The sequence below is a fragment of the Oncorhynchus kisutch genome, linkage group LG11 (genome assembly GCF_002021735.2).
Source record: "Oncorhynchus kisutch isolate 150728-3 linkage group LG11, Okis_V2, whole genome shotgun sequence".
NCBI lineage: Eukaryota > Metazoa > Chordata > Actinopteri > Salmoniformes > Salmonidae > Oncorhynchus > Oncorhynchus kisutch.
The window spans coordinates 8,505,005-8,520,367 of record NC_034184.2 but is presented as its reverse complement, the minus strand read 5'-3'; the positions used below and the strand labels follow the sequence as shown (position 1 = coordinate 8,520,367).

General features: G+C 44.4%; 1 pseudogene; it reads right to left on the bottom strand.

Moving 5' to 3' along the window:
- Nucleotides 1–12,033: 12,033 nt before the first annotated feature.
- LOC109898962 (tektin-3-like) lies at nucleotides 12,034–15,091 on the bottom strand (annotated as a pseudogene).
- Nucleotides 15,092–15,363: the final 272 nt, after the last annotated feature.

Sequence of the window (15,363 nt, the reverse complement as noted above, 5' to 3'; positions counted from 1 at the left end):
TTGGCATATAGTAGGTTATTGATGGACAGTGAAGCAGTAGGTTCCAGACTTACAGTTGGTTATTGATGGACAGTGAAGCAGTAGGTTCCAGACATACAGTAGGTTATTGATGGACAGTGAAGCAGTAGGTTCCAGACTTACAGTTGGTTATTGATGGACAGTGAAGCAATAGGTTCCAGGTGGGATTCCTGCCTAGTAGGTCAGGAGTAAGGGACAAATGGTAACTACTGAGGACATTGCTACTGGTCAGGCGAGGGTTAGGTTGCTTGTTAGGTTACTCCCTACGTCCTGGGATGGCATCAGAGTGTGACGTGCTCCTCTCTGTTGGACCTTAATTGTTAGTTCAAAAGCTTCCCTCCCACCATCATCACAGTACCACCACCTCCCCTGGACCCGATCTGCCCCTCTCCCTCCGTCTTTCTGAAACAGCCCAGATGTGTCACAATGGACCGTTAAGGCCTGCCCAGCTATTTAAAGAGAGATGCAGTCTCTCTCAAACGTACACCCACTTACAGGAAAAGCTGTAGGCACATGGTGTGTGTTAGGGTACAATGGCATGCAGAAGAATCTCTGGCACATTTTGTGAGTATGTGCGTTTGAGGTGGTTGGGTGAATATTGTGGGGTCTGAGAAACATAACGTGTTGAATCTACTAGTTTACAATCCCTGAGCTCTAGTCTGGAGGTCTCCTTGTCAGGTTTACATTACTTCCTGGTAGTCTGATCATCAAGTTTACATTCCCTCCAGGTAGTCTGATCATCAAGTTTACATTACCTCCAGGTAGTCTGGTCATCAGGTTTACATTTCCTCCTCAGACAAACAAAGCACGGGGTGATGGTACCGCCTGGCTACTCCAACCTCGGCCAACAGCTCCGCCCCCCCCGCAGCTACTCGCCCAAGCCTCTCCAGGTTCTCCTTTACCCAAATCCAGATAGCAGATGTTCTGAAAGAGCTGCAAAACCTGGACCCGTACAAATCAGCTGGGCTTGACAATCTGGACCCTCTATTTCTGAAACTATCCGCCGCCATTGTCGCAACCCCTATTACCAGCCTGTTCAACCTCTCTTTCATATCGTCTGAGATCCCCAAGGATTAGAAAGCTGCCGCAGTCATCCCCCTCTTCAAAGGGGGAGACACCCTGGACCCAAACTGTTACAGACCTATATCCATCCTGCCCTGCCTATCTAAGGTCTTCGAAAGCCAAGTCAACAAACAGGTCACTGACCATCTCGAATCCCACCGTACCTTCTCCGCTGTGCAATCTGGTTTCCGAGCCGGTAACGGGTGCACCTCAGCCACGCTCAAGGTACTAAACGATATCATAACCGCCATCGATAAAAGACAGTACTGTGCAGCCGTCTTCATCGACCTTGCCAAGGCTTTCGACTCTGTCGATCACCATATTCTTATCGGCAGACTCAGTAGCCTCGGTTTTTCGGATGACTGCCTTGCCTGGTTCACCAATTACTTTGCAGACAGAGTTCAGTGTGTCAAATCGGAGGGCATGCTGTCCGGTCCTCTGGCAGTCTCTATGGGGGTGCCACAGGGTTCAATTCTCGGGCCGACTCTTTTCTCTGTGTATATCAATGATGTTGCTCTTGCTGCGGGCGATTCCCTGATCCACCTCTATGCAGACGACACCATTCTATATACTTCCGGCCCGTCCTTGGACACTGTGCTATCTAACCTCCCAACGAGCTTCAATTCCATACAACACTCCTTCCGTGGCCTCCAACTGCTCTTAAACGCTAGTAAAACCAAATGCATGCTTTTCAACCGTTCGCTGCCTGCACCCGCACGCCTGACCAGCATCACTGCTGACCAGCATCACCAGCAAAACTGACTATCCTACCGATCCTCGACTTTGGCGATGTCATCTACAAAATTGCTTCCAACACTCTACTCAGCAAACTGGATGCAGTTTATCACAGTGCCATCCGTTTTGTCACTAAAGCACCTTATACCACCCACCACTGCGACTTGTATGCCCTAGTCGGCTGGCCCTCGCTACATATTCGTCGCCAGACCCACTGGCTCCAGTTCATCTACAAGTCCATGCTAGGTAAATCTCCGCCTTATCTCAGTTCACTGGTCACGATGGCAACACCCATCCGTAGCAAGCGCTCCAGCAGGTGTATCTCACTGATCATCCCTAAAGCCAACACCTCATTTGGCCGCCTTTCGTTCCAGTACTCTGCTGCCTGTGACTGGAACGAATTGCAAAAATCCCTCCCCAACTTCAAACATCTGCTATCTGAGCAGCTAACCGATCGCTGCAGCTGTACATAGTCTATTGGTAAATAGCCCACCCATTTTCACCTACCACATCCCCATACTGTTTTTATTTATTTACTTTTCTGCTCTTTTGCACACCAATATCTCTACCTGTACATGTCCATCTGATCATTTATCATTCCAGTGTTAATCTGCAAAATTGTAATTATTCGCCTACCTCCTCATGCCTTTTGCACACAATGTCTATAGACTTTTTTTTCTACTGTGTTATTGACTTGTTAATTGTGTTGTCTGTTCACACTGCTATGCTTTATCTTGGCCAGGTCCCAGTTGCAAATGAGAACTTGTTCTCAACTAGCCTACCTGGTTAAATAAAGGTGAAATAATTTTTTTTAAATAAATAAAAATGTCCACTGACATCCCGTCCTTCAGCGGCCGCTTAAATCCACAATGGAGTCTGCGTATGAAATGGCACCCTTCTCCCTACATAGTGCATGACTTTTGACCAGAGTAGTCTACTACATAGGGAATAGAGTGCCATTGCGGACACAGCCACTGAAATATGCTAATTTGTGACTCGGTTTTATATGAAAATACCATTGACCTACAGAATCATTACCCTGTAAATTATATCAACGCCCTGGAGGTGAGGGTTGTCGCATAGAGCTGTGACTTTCTATAAGGATACAGTGCTAACTATAGCAACTCTAGAGAGATGAGGTGTTTGTGCTTCTTATGATGATAATGTGATAATCTGAGATCAGAATCAGTTTGCGGTGGTGTGAGGAACTGCTGTGCTCTCCCCGCCTGACTTCCTCTTTTCTCCTTCTTCCCCATTTTCATCATCTTCTTCTAACTACCACACTTCCTGTTGTCTCCTTAGAGACAGAAATATAAATAAACAACAGCGAATGAAAAGAAATGCAGAGCAGAATTCTCAAATCATCCCACGCTATGATTCAGCAGGAAAGAGCAGTCTGCTAACTCTGTCTCCCGTCACCCCTTCACCCCACCCACCCACCTATCTCTCTCTCGCCTGATCTCTCTCAACAGAAGGAGAGAACAACAGATCAATCATATAGATCGTCCAGGCGTTCCTCTCAATTTCACTGTGTAATCTTCAGACTCAAGTCTCCGTGAGTTGGCCATCTCTCTTTAACCCAGCGTGATTCAAAATGTTGCTAATGACCCATGAAAGTCCGTTTGCAGTTACACATCTTATCATATCACTTTGTTTGATGGAACAGAGTTATGTGGGGTATGCTGGTGAGTGATATGAGTGAATTTTATGACAGGTTTCATTAGCCTGTGTCAATACTGAGAAAGAAAGGGATAGAACAAGATGGCGCAGAAGAACATGGCTGACGTTTTACATTCTCCAAATCAATCGTGCTATTTTGTGAGGTTTTTTTTAGCATTTTGTGTCACTTATTGTGTACATAATGTTGCTGCTACCGTCTCTAACGACAAAAAATAACTTCTGGACATCAGAACAGAGATTACTCACCGCGGACTGGAAGAAACTTTTTCCTTTAACGACTCCGACGAGAAGGATATCCTGCTTTCACTGGAACAGGCCCAGATCCCTGACTTTCACGTGAAGAAAAGCATGCAAGCAAGCAACACCGAAGCATGCACGAGAGCACCAGCTGTTCTGGATGACTGTGTGATAATGCGCTCGGTAGCCGATGTGAACAAAACCTTTAAACAGGTCAACATTCATATAGCCACTTGGCCAGATGGATTACCAGGACATGTACTTAAAGCATGCGCTGACCAACTGTCAAGTGTCCTCACTGATATTTTCCACCTCTCCCTGACCAATCTGTAATACCTTCATGTTTCAAGCAGACCACCTAGTCCCTGTGCCCAAGGAAGCGAAGGTAACCTGCCTAAATGATTACTGCCCAGTGGCTCTCACATCGGTAGCCATGAAGTGCTTTGAAAGGCTGGTCATGGCTCAAATCAACAGCACCCTCCCGGACACCCTAGACCCAATCCAATTCGCATACCGCAGCAACAGATCCACAGATGACGAAATCTCAATCGCACTCCACACTGGCTTATCGGGAGGAGGTCAGAGAACTGGCAGTGTAGTGCCAGGACAACAACCTCTCCCTCAATGTGAGCAAGACTAAGGAGCTGATCGTGGACTACAGGAAAAGGCGGGCCGAACAGGTCCCCATTAACGTCGATGGGGCTGTAGTGGAGCGAGAGTTTCAAGTTCCTTGGTGTCCACATCACCAACAAACTATGATGGTCCTAACATACCAAGACAGTCATGAAGAGGGCATGACATTTTTTTTCCCCCTCAGGAGACTGAAAAGATTTGGCATGGGTCCCCAGATCCTAAAAAGGTTCTACAGCTGCACCATTGAGAGCATTGAGCACTGGTTGCATCACCGCCTGGTAAGGCAACTGCTCGGTATCTGACGTAAGGCGCTACAGAGCGTAGTGTGAATGGCCCAGTACATCACTGGGACCAAGCGTCCTGCCATCCAGGACCTAAGTTGTAGGCGGTGTCAAAGGAAAGTCCATAAAATTGTCAGAGACTCTAGTCACCCAAATAATAGACTGTTTTCTCTGATACCGCACAGCAAGCGGTACTGGAGCACCAAGTCTAGGACCAAAAGGCTTCTCAACTGCTTCTACCCCCAAGCCACAAGACTGTTGAACAATTAATCAAATCGCCACTGGACAATTTACATTGACACCCCCCCTTACTTTTGTACAGTACACTGCTGCTACTCACTGTTTATTATCTATGCATAGTCACTTCACCCCTACCTACATGTACAAATGACCTCAACTAACCTGTACTCCCGCCCACTGACTCAGTACCGTTGCCCCCTGTATATAGCCTCGCTATTGTTCTTCTTATTGTGTTACTTTTTATTATTACTTTAGCCTACTTTGTAAATATTTTTTCTTCTTGAACTGCACTGTTGGTGAAGGGCATGTAAGTAAGTATTTCAATGTCTACCCTCACGCACATGTGACAAATAAAGTTTGATTTGATAAGTAATGCAGTAGGCGTAACTACTTGCGCTAATGTCAGTTATGATAAGAAACCAATACAGAGAAACACATCTTATCTTGACTATCTCAAGCTTCCTCTTTCTTCACTCTAACGGTCAGCACAACTGCAGTAACTGATGTTGGGACGCTTTTTTTCTTCTCATGACCAAAAGAGAAAGCTGATATTTCACAACGAGGACTAGGATTATTACAAAACTAGCAAAAATAAATGTATAACATCATCCCCAGAACCAATATACATTTGTTTTAAACTCTTCCTATTATTTCATGAAACAAGTCATGCTAAATACTTATTAGGGTTCGACTTCTCACCATCGCACTGATATGACAATGTTGTGATAATAGAAAACCACCTTGGATTTGGTTGTGAAATAATCAGGTAACATTATCATAACCAGAATCATACTTGGGTTCATTCAGAGGTATTGCCCTATGATGTCATGTAATATCATGTTTTTTCAACTGACTGATCTATACAAATAGATTTGATTAAAATAGCGTCGTTGTCTAAGGAAAATTCCTTGTGTGGACAGTAAGGAGTGTAAATGAAAGTGAATAATGTATAGCAATGCATTAATATCGCTAGAGTTCAATAATATCAACAAGTAAATTATTTAGTTTAACAAGACTCACATCTGGAAAATCGAATTTCATTAAAAAAAACTATAAATAATAATTATATACAGTGGCTTGCAAAAGTATTCACCCCCTTTGCATTGTTCATTTATTTTTGCTTTAGAACCTGGAATTAAAAAATATTTTTGGGGGGGTTTGTATCATTTGATTTACACAACATGACTACCAATTTGAAGAAGCAAAATTATGATTTTTTTGGGTGAAACCAACAAAAAATAAGACTAAAAAACAAAACTTGAGCGTGCATAACTATTCACTCCCCCAAAGTCAATATTTTGTAAAGCCACCTTTTGCAGCAATTACAGCTGCAAGTCTCTTGGGGTATGTCTCTTTAAGCTTGGCGCATCTAGCCACTGGGATTTTTGCCCATTCTTCAAGGCAAAACTGCTCCAGCTTCTTCACGGTGGATGGGTTCAGCTGGAGTACAGCAATTCTTAAAGTCATACCACAGATTCTCAATTGGATTGAGGTCGGGCTTTGACTAGGCCAATCCAAGACATTGAAATGGTTCCCCTTTAACCACTCGAGTGTTGCTTTAGCAGTATGCTTAAGGTCATTGTCTCAAATCTCTGGAAGACTGAAACAGGTTTCCCTCAAGAATTTCCCTGTATTTAGCACCATCTATCATTCCCTTCAATTCTGACCAGTTTCCCAGTCCATTCTGATGAAAAACATCCCCACAGCATGATGCTGCCACCACCACCATGCTTCACTGTGGGGATGGTGCTCTTGGGGTGATGAAAGGTGTTTGGTTTGCGCAGACATAACGTTTTCCTTGATGGCTAAAAAGCTACATTTTCATCTGACGAGAGTACCTTCTTCCATATGTTTGGTGAGTCTCCCACATGCCTTTTGGTGAACACCAAATGTGTTTGCTTATTTTATCTTTAAGCAATGATTTTTTTCTGGACACACTTCCATAAAGCCCAGGACTGTGGAGTGTATGGCTTAAAGTGGTCCTATGGACAGATACTCCAATCTCCACTGTTGAGCTTTGCAGCTCCTTCAGGGTTATCTTTGGTATCTTTGTTGACTCTCTGATTAATGCCCTCCTTGCCTGGTTTGTGAGTTTTGGTGGGCGGCCCTCTCTTGGCAGGTTTGTTGTGGTGCCATATTCTTTCCATTTAAAAAAAAAGATTTAATGGTGCTCTGTGGGATGTAAAACGTTTCAGATATTTTTTTATAACCCAACCCTGATCTGTATTTCTCCACAACTTTGTCTCTGACCTGTTTGGAGAGCTCCTTGGTCTTCAAATAAAATAAAATAAAATTGTATTGGTCACATACACAAGGTTAGCAGATGTTAATGCGAGTGTAGCGAAATGCTTGTGCTTCTACAGTGCCTTGCGAAAGTATTCGGCCCCCTTGAACTTTGCGACCTTTTGCCACATTTCAGACTTCAAACAAGCCTGAAATGTGGCAAAAGGTCGCAAAGTTCAAGGGGGCCGAATACTTTCGCAAGGCACTGTATATAGCACTTCTTACATCAGCTGATATCTCAAAGTGCTGTACAGAAACCCAGCCTAAATCCCCAAACAGCAAGCAATGCAGGTGTAGAAGCACGGTGGGAAAGTCGTATTCCTGGTTGTAATGTTGGTAAAATGACATTGCTCTTATATCCAATAGTTCTTCCCGGTTGTACATGGTGTTGCTTGCTTGGTGTTGCCCCTTGTTGCCCCTTGTTGCCCCTTGCTTTGTGGAGTTGCAGTCACTAGGGCCTTTCAGAACAGGTGTACTGTATATATACTGAGATCATGTGAAAGATCAAGTGACACTTAGATTGCACACAGGTGGACTTTATTTACCTAAATATGTGACTTCAGAAGGTAATTGGTTGCACCAGATCTTATTTAGGGGCTTCATTTTTTTTTGTTACATTTTTTGAAATAAGTTTCAGTTCCCCATTTTGGACCATTTTGTGTATGTCCATTACATGACATCCAAATTAAAAAATATTTAAATTACAGGTTGTAATGCAACAAAATAGGAAAAACACCAAGGGTGTAGGGAGAGGAGGTCAAAGGGGAACTGTGTCAGATCAAAAACGGACACCCCGGCATGTCTCTAAGTGGGTCCTCAGTCCTCCCGGCTGTGGTGTTGAGATAGAGATAGAGATAGAGATAGAGGGAGAGGGAGAGAGGGAGAGAGAGAGACCTGTCTAACCATAAGTAAGTCTAATCACTGAGCAATGAGAGATGTGAGCCTAGTTAAGTAAGGGAAGCAATAGGGGGCCCGTGTCTGGTAACGATGGAGCTCAGTAATGTGTTGAGGCGTCCACATGCTTCCCAGCCCAAACAGTTCGGAACAGTTTGGGCATATATCATGAAGACATTTGTGACGGTTTTGTTCGTTTTGGACTTCAGTAAGGTTTTTTTTCGGCTGTTCTGGCACATACATTTTTTTCTAGATGCAAAAGAAAGTTGGTAGCCGAAGTCAGTTGCCCCCTCGTCGGCGATTCATCAACAGTAGTGATTTTTCAATGAAGTGCCTGTTGTCATTCAACGAGAGAAGACTCGTCCTCATGCACATTTTTTCACATGAGAAATACTGCATCAATCATACTAATCAGATACAAAATTTCCCGACTTTTTCACATGAGAAATACTGCATCAATCATACTAATCAGATACAAAATTTCCCGACTTAGATCTCCTAGGCAAAAAGGTCCAAATTAGTGAAAGATTTCTTGAGTTAATCTTCTTGTGTTAATTAATTGTGACTATATTGAGGTATTTGTTTATGCGAGCACACGTTTGGTTCGTCAGCCTATCTGAAGCATGCTGACGCCTTCCCCCGGACAGGGGATGTGTGGGGGGGTAAACACACACTGGAGGGTAGGAACGCTAGAGCCCACAGCAGGACCCACCCCTCCCCATGTATTTACTCCTGAAGATCACAGTCAAGAAAATACTGTTTGTATGGCAGAGGGGAGGGGAGCGACTACAGTGTGTGCGTGTGTGTGTGTGTTTGTGTGTGTGTGTGTGTGTGTGTGTGTGTGTGTGTGTGTGTGTGTGTGTGTGTGTGTGTGTGTGTGTGTGTGTGTGTGTGTGTGTGTGTGTGTGTGTGTGTGTGTGTGTGTGAGTGTGAGTGACAAACGGGCAGCTCTGTACACACAATGGATAACATAAACTAAAGTTCTAAAACGCAGCACACCTGAATCATTTAACACAAAAACAAGCTTGTGCGTACACACACACACACACACACACACACACTTAAAACAACAGGGATTTCTTCAGCGATAACTCTTTGTTTATCTCTTCTTAGGTCAACCCATTGGAAGGTATTTCCGTAGTGAAACTCTTCTTTAGTTTTGGTGGTGCCGATTGTGATGTTGTCGTACTTCGCTTTAACATGGAGTGAAAGAAGTAGGATTTATGTGGAGTCATGAACAGCTTTTCCCATCTGGTAAACCTCACAGCTTAGACCCAGGCCTGCTTACCAGATATTTCATTGGACAACAGGATGTTAAGCCCTCCCTGTCTATTGGCATGACCTTAGAGATGGATGTCTAGAAAATACACAACGGAAGACACAACAGATGTTTGGATATGAAAAAGAAAGAAGGATGGAGGGATGGAGAAAGAAAAAGAGATGTGTGGGACCCAACTTAAATCTCAAGAAAATTAGGAAAAGGAATGATTTAGTGAGTGTTGCTGTTATAAGAGCCTCCACTCTTCTGTGAAGGCTTTCCACTAGATGTTAGAACATTGCTGAAGGGACTTGCTTCCATTCAGCCACAAGACCATTCGTGAGGTCGGGCACTGATGTTGGGTGATTAAGCCTGGCTCCCAGTCTGCGTTCCAATTCATCCCAAAGGTGTTTGATGGGGTTGAGGTCAGAGCTCTGTGCAGTCAAGTTCTTCCACACCGATCTCGGCAAACCACTTCTGTATGGATCTCACTTTGTGCAAGGGGGCATTGTCATGCTGAAATAGGAAAGTGTATCCCAAACTGTTGCCACAAAGTTGGAAGCACAGAATCATCTAGAATGTCATTGTATGCTGTAGCATTAAGATTTCCCTTCACTGGAACTAAGGGGCCTAGTTTGAACCATGAAAAACAGCCCCAGACCATTAGTCCTCCTCCACCAAACTTTACAGTTGGCACATTTGGGCAGGTAGCGTTCTCCTGGCATCCGCTAAACTCAGATTCATCTGTTGGACTGCCAGATGGTGAAGCGTGATTCATCACTGCGGAGAATGCCTTTCCACTTTCCTAGAGTCCAATGGCGGCGTGATTTAGACCACTTAACTTAAGCTTGTATGCGGCTGCTCAGCCATGGAAACCCATTTCATGAAGCTCCCGACAAACAGTTATTGTGCTGATGTTGCTTCCAGAGTCAGTTTGGAACTCAGTAGTCAGTGTTACACCCGAGGACAGACGATTTTTACACGCTACTTGCTTCAGCACTCGGCGGTCCTGTTCTGTGGCCTACCACTTCACGGCTGTCGTTGTTGCCCCTAGACGTTTTCACTTCATAATAACAGCATTTACAGTTGACTGGAGCAGCTCTAGCAGGGCATACATTTGACGAACTGACTTGTTGGAAAGGATGCCTTTTATGACGATGCCACGTTGAAAGTCACTGAGATCTTCAGTAGGGCCATTCTACTGCAATTGCTTGTATATGGAGATTACATATACAAGCAATTGTGATCAATTTTATACACCTGTCAGCAGCGGGTGTTGCTGAAATAGTCAAATCCACAAATTTAAAGGGGTGTCCACATACTTTTGTATAAACAGTGTATATGAGAAATCAGTGACAAGTCCTTGTGTCAGCCTTGATAGTGTCAAGTTTAACTTACAGTAAGTGCATTCATAGGAAGATAGTGGGTGGGACAACCACATATCACAGTCATAGTAAGTACATTTTTATTTAATAGTGATTAGCCGCAAAGTCAGTGTTAGTAGGAAAAGACAAGATCAATAAACATTCCAAAACTTGATAAACAAAATTGATAAACATCAATAAAAAATGTTTTGGGTGGATTGTTTACTTACGAGTATAATAGATTGGCTGATCCCTCCTGATGACCTGGAAGGAATTATTGATCTTTCCTTAACCCGTAGGAAGTCCCACCCAGTTGCCTACTCCAAAATGGTGAACGTCTTTAATGGCGCTGCCCATGCTAAATCAAGCTCTTGGCCATTAGAGTCCTCTATCATTCTCTATAGCCGAGCCAAGCCCTCCTGAGCTATACTGCTCTAGTTCCTCAGTGTAGGAAGAACCAGGCCTGAGCACTATAGCTCAGATGGGCTTGCCTGGAACCAATCAAGAAAGGACAATGTGAAAAGCGGAGCCAGAACAGTACAGTTCAGGTCGGTACAATAGTGTAGAAATAATAGTGTATATCAAATCAAATCAAATTTATTTATATAGCCCTTCGTACATCAGCTGATATCTCAAAATGCTGTACAGAAACCCAGCCTAAAACCCCAAACAGCAAGCAATGCAGGTGTAGAAGCACGGTGGCTAGGAAAAACTCCCTAGAAAGGCCAAAACCTAGGAAGAAACCTAGAGAGGAACCAGGCTATGTGGGGTGGCCAGTCCTCTTCTGGCTGTGCCGGGTGGAGATTATAACAGAACATGGCCAAGATGTTCAAATGTTCATAAATGACCAGCATGGTCGTATAATAATAAGGCAGAACAGTTGAAACTGGAGCAACAGCACGGTCAGATGGACTGGGGACAGCAAAGAGTCATCATGTCAGGTAGTCCTGGGGCATGGTCCTAGGGCTCAGGTCCTCTGAGAGAGAGAAAGAAAGAGAGAATTAGAGAGAGCATATGTGGGGTGGCCAGTCCTCTTCTGGCTGTGCCGGGTGGAGATTATAACAGAACATGGCCAAGATGTTCAAATGTTCATAAATGACCAGCATGTTCGAATAATAATAATAGAATAATGAATTTACCCAATCCTTATGTGGTGCTCATTGCTATGGGATACAGGAATTTTCCTTGGCTATGAGCAATGCTCTTGACCAGGAAAGCCTCTGGGGCTCAGTTAGTGTATACAGTACTGTGTCATGGCCAGAATGTAGCTCACCACTCTTAGTGTATACAGTGCTGTGTGAGGGCTTTAGGTGTATCCCACCACCCTTAGTTATACTATGCGATAGCTTTAGGTGTATCCCACCAGGCGTGGGGTGCTGGGGAAGCTCTTCCTCATGCCCATGTACTTCTCCTGACCAGGAACAGGGAGTTAGCCTTGATGGACAGGTCATGCTCCAGGGCAGCCTTGGTCTTCACCAACTTCTGCAGGGTGTTTTCTGCCTCCATCAGACTCTCACGCAGCTTGTGGATGGTGTCCTCTATCTCCTTCACTTCTCCCACCAGTTTGGAGATTGGGATGGAAACAGGGATGGGGAACAGGGACAGAGACAAGGACAGGGACAGACAAGACAATCAGATTGAAGAAGTAGTAAACAGAGAATAAAGGAGGGAATGTAAGTGTAAAACATACTGGCTATAAAATACCTACACTTGCCCAAGCCCTACCTGTGGTGTGGGTTGTCCTGCAGAGCTCCACGGTAGGCCTACGTGTCCTCTCATCCAGTCTGGTCTGGGCCACCATCAGGGGGCACTCCTTGTCCCTCAGGGCCTTCTTCAGGCTATCTATTAGTATCTCGGTCTGGAAGATTTCCTGGAGAAACAGGAGAAAGGGATGTTGAGATGATCCAGGGAGTAAGGAAACAGAGGAATTTGAGTTGTTTAGGAGGAGAGCAGTTCTAGCGGTTGTAATTACAATGTTACAACCGGAACTGGTTGTAATCTGGTTATAATATGGTTGTATTTTTATTTATTTAAGCTTTATTTAACTAGGCAAACCAGTTAAAAACGTATTCTAATTTTCAATGATGGCCTACTCTGGCCAAACCCGGACGATGCTGGGCCAATTGTACACCTCCCTATGGGACTCCCAATCATGGCCGGTTGTGATACAGCCTGGATTCGAAACAGGGTGTCTGTCGTGACACCTCTAGCACTGAGACTCAGTGCCTTAGACCGGTGCGCCACTCGGGAGCCCCCAGTGTAATCTGGTTATAATCTGGTTTTAATCTGGTTGTAATTTGGTTGTAATCTGGTTATAATCTGGTTGTAATCAGGTTATAATCTGGTTGTATCTGGTTGTATGCTCTGGATGTCTTTGCAACCAGTTTTGCCTGCTGGGTAAGGGTTTGTGGTAAAGAGTTCTAGGACACTCAAATAAACTTGTTGATTTGTTGATTTACACCACACGATCAGGTGATGTGACATTTTTAGTCACCATGGATAAAAGCAAAATCAACCCCAACTGTAACTTTAAATCAAGTCAGAAGAACACTGTACTGTATACAATACCCTCCTCCTTCTCATCCCACCATCATATTATCATGTAATCTCATTCCCATGAATCACTCCACCACTCCTCAGAACCATCCCTGTCTGACTGACTGGCTGGCTGACTGGCTTAATTAAAGACTGAGTGCCTCACATCATAGCTGCTGTCAATGAATAAGACCAGAGAACTGCTGAGGTGGATAGAGCCCAGCAACCTCCAATTAGCCCTTTAACAACAATGGGCTCCAGTGTCCACTACTCCACTACCCAGGGTATGTATCAGTGGAAAGTGCTGAACACAGGCAATGCAGAGATATCTATTTTTGGTGTCCCTCTTTTGAGAAGACTATTATCTTTGCAGTAAACAGAGTTTGGTGAGTTACTTTGCATGCCTGGCTTCCATAACAAGATGACAGTGCATATAAGGCCTAGACCAGTGGAGAGGGTGATCATTCCACAATACTTACATGGTCTTCGTCTGCATGTCTCTGCCCATTAAACACTGATTGTTAGACTCAAGTAAAAGGGCATGAAAGGAGATTTATTTTTCTCCTCATTCATTAAACAGTAAAAGCAATTAGATAATAATAAACATTTGTTCTCTATTGTCATAAAAGATTTCACAAAAATGTAATAAACTCTTCAATAGTTAGAGACACATCATAGACAGCAGCCAAAACTCAGAAATAATCAGCTATGGTATGCAGGCAGTTTAGGATGCCTTCCTTACTACCCCGTGGACCTGATGTTGAAGAACAATGATGTATAGCAAGAAACAACCAAACTGCATCTCAATGAGTTGAATGGAACTGAATGGAAAAGGAACTAGAACATGAGAGATGAACCTGATGGTCATTGGTCAGGGAACCATTAGTCACCTTAGCCAGGTGTGTCTGCAGTCTGTTCTTGGCGTTGGTGGTCTCTGACATACCGTTGGTGAAGGCCACGTTGACCGTGTTGAACTGGTTCCACATCTCGTTGGACGTGGTGCTCAGCAGGATCTCAATCTCATCACGCAGCTTGTGGGACACCGCACGCTGTCTCTGGGAGTGAAGGATGTTGTCGTCTGTGAACTTAGACCACGAGTCGGGCAGGGAGAGGATGGTCAAGATGGAGAATAAGTACAATAAGGCCACAGTGGTGAGGACTGGAAGGTCCTACGCCAGGAGACACACAGGCGTAGTGGTTACGTTTGGGATTGAGTGCTTTATATTCTAAGAACATTTAACACACCTCTGTCGATAGGTAGATATTCCATTCCAATCAGACAGCTGTATAACATTAACTTCTAAACTTGTGAATGGGTAGGGCCTCTGACTATAGAAGGGTTCAGTCTCTCAACCCCTCTGCCCTAAACTAGTGGGTGGGTACTACTCCCAAATGGTCAAGTCACTCGACCCCTCTTCCCTAAACTAGTGGGTGGGTACTACTCACAAAGGGTCAAGTCGCTCGGACCCTCTTCCCTAAACTAGTGGGTGGGTACTACTCACAAAGGGTCAAGTCGCTCGAAACCTCTTCCCTAAACTAGTGGGTGGGTACTACTCACAAAGGGTCAAGTCTCTCGACCCCTCTGCCCTAAACTAGTGGGTGGGTATTACTCACAAAGGGTCTAGTCACTCGACCCCTCTGCCCTAAACTAGTGGGTAGGTTCTACTCACAAAGGGTCAAGTCTCTCGACCCTCTGCCCTAAACTAGTGGGTGGGTACTACTCACAAAGGGTCAAGTCTAACAATCCCTCTGTAGTAGCTGATCCCATCTGACACGTTCCTGAGATGGTGAAATCTCTTATCTATCATCTGAGCTGTCACCTTGTCGCTGATGTCTCTCTCCAGCTCATGCTGAACTGCTCTGTTTGACATGAGGGAAGTACAGATGTAGGCTCTTAATTTGACCTAAATTGTCACAGCAAAATAATCCTGCAGCAAAGCGATTTGAATGTTTAGGGTTCTAGTCAAGCAGATCTGCTTTAGCCGACATCCGCATATCGGTTGTAACTGCATTAGACCAGTCAAATCCACAATTGGCTCCTGGCATTATACCTAAAGTGGACATTGACACTCACTAACACGAGCGAGCAGCTGTGGCTTCATGACAATGATCAAGAGCAGCTGCTCACTGATTTGACTATTCA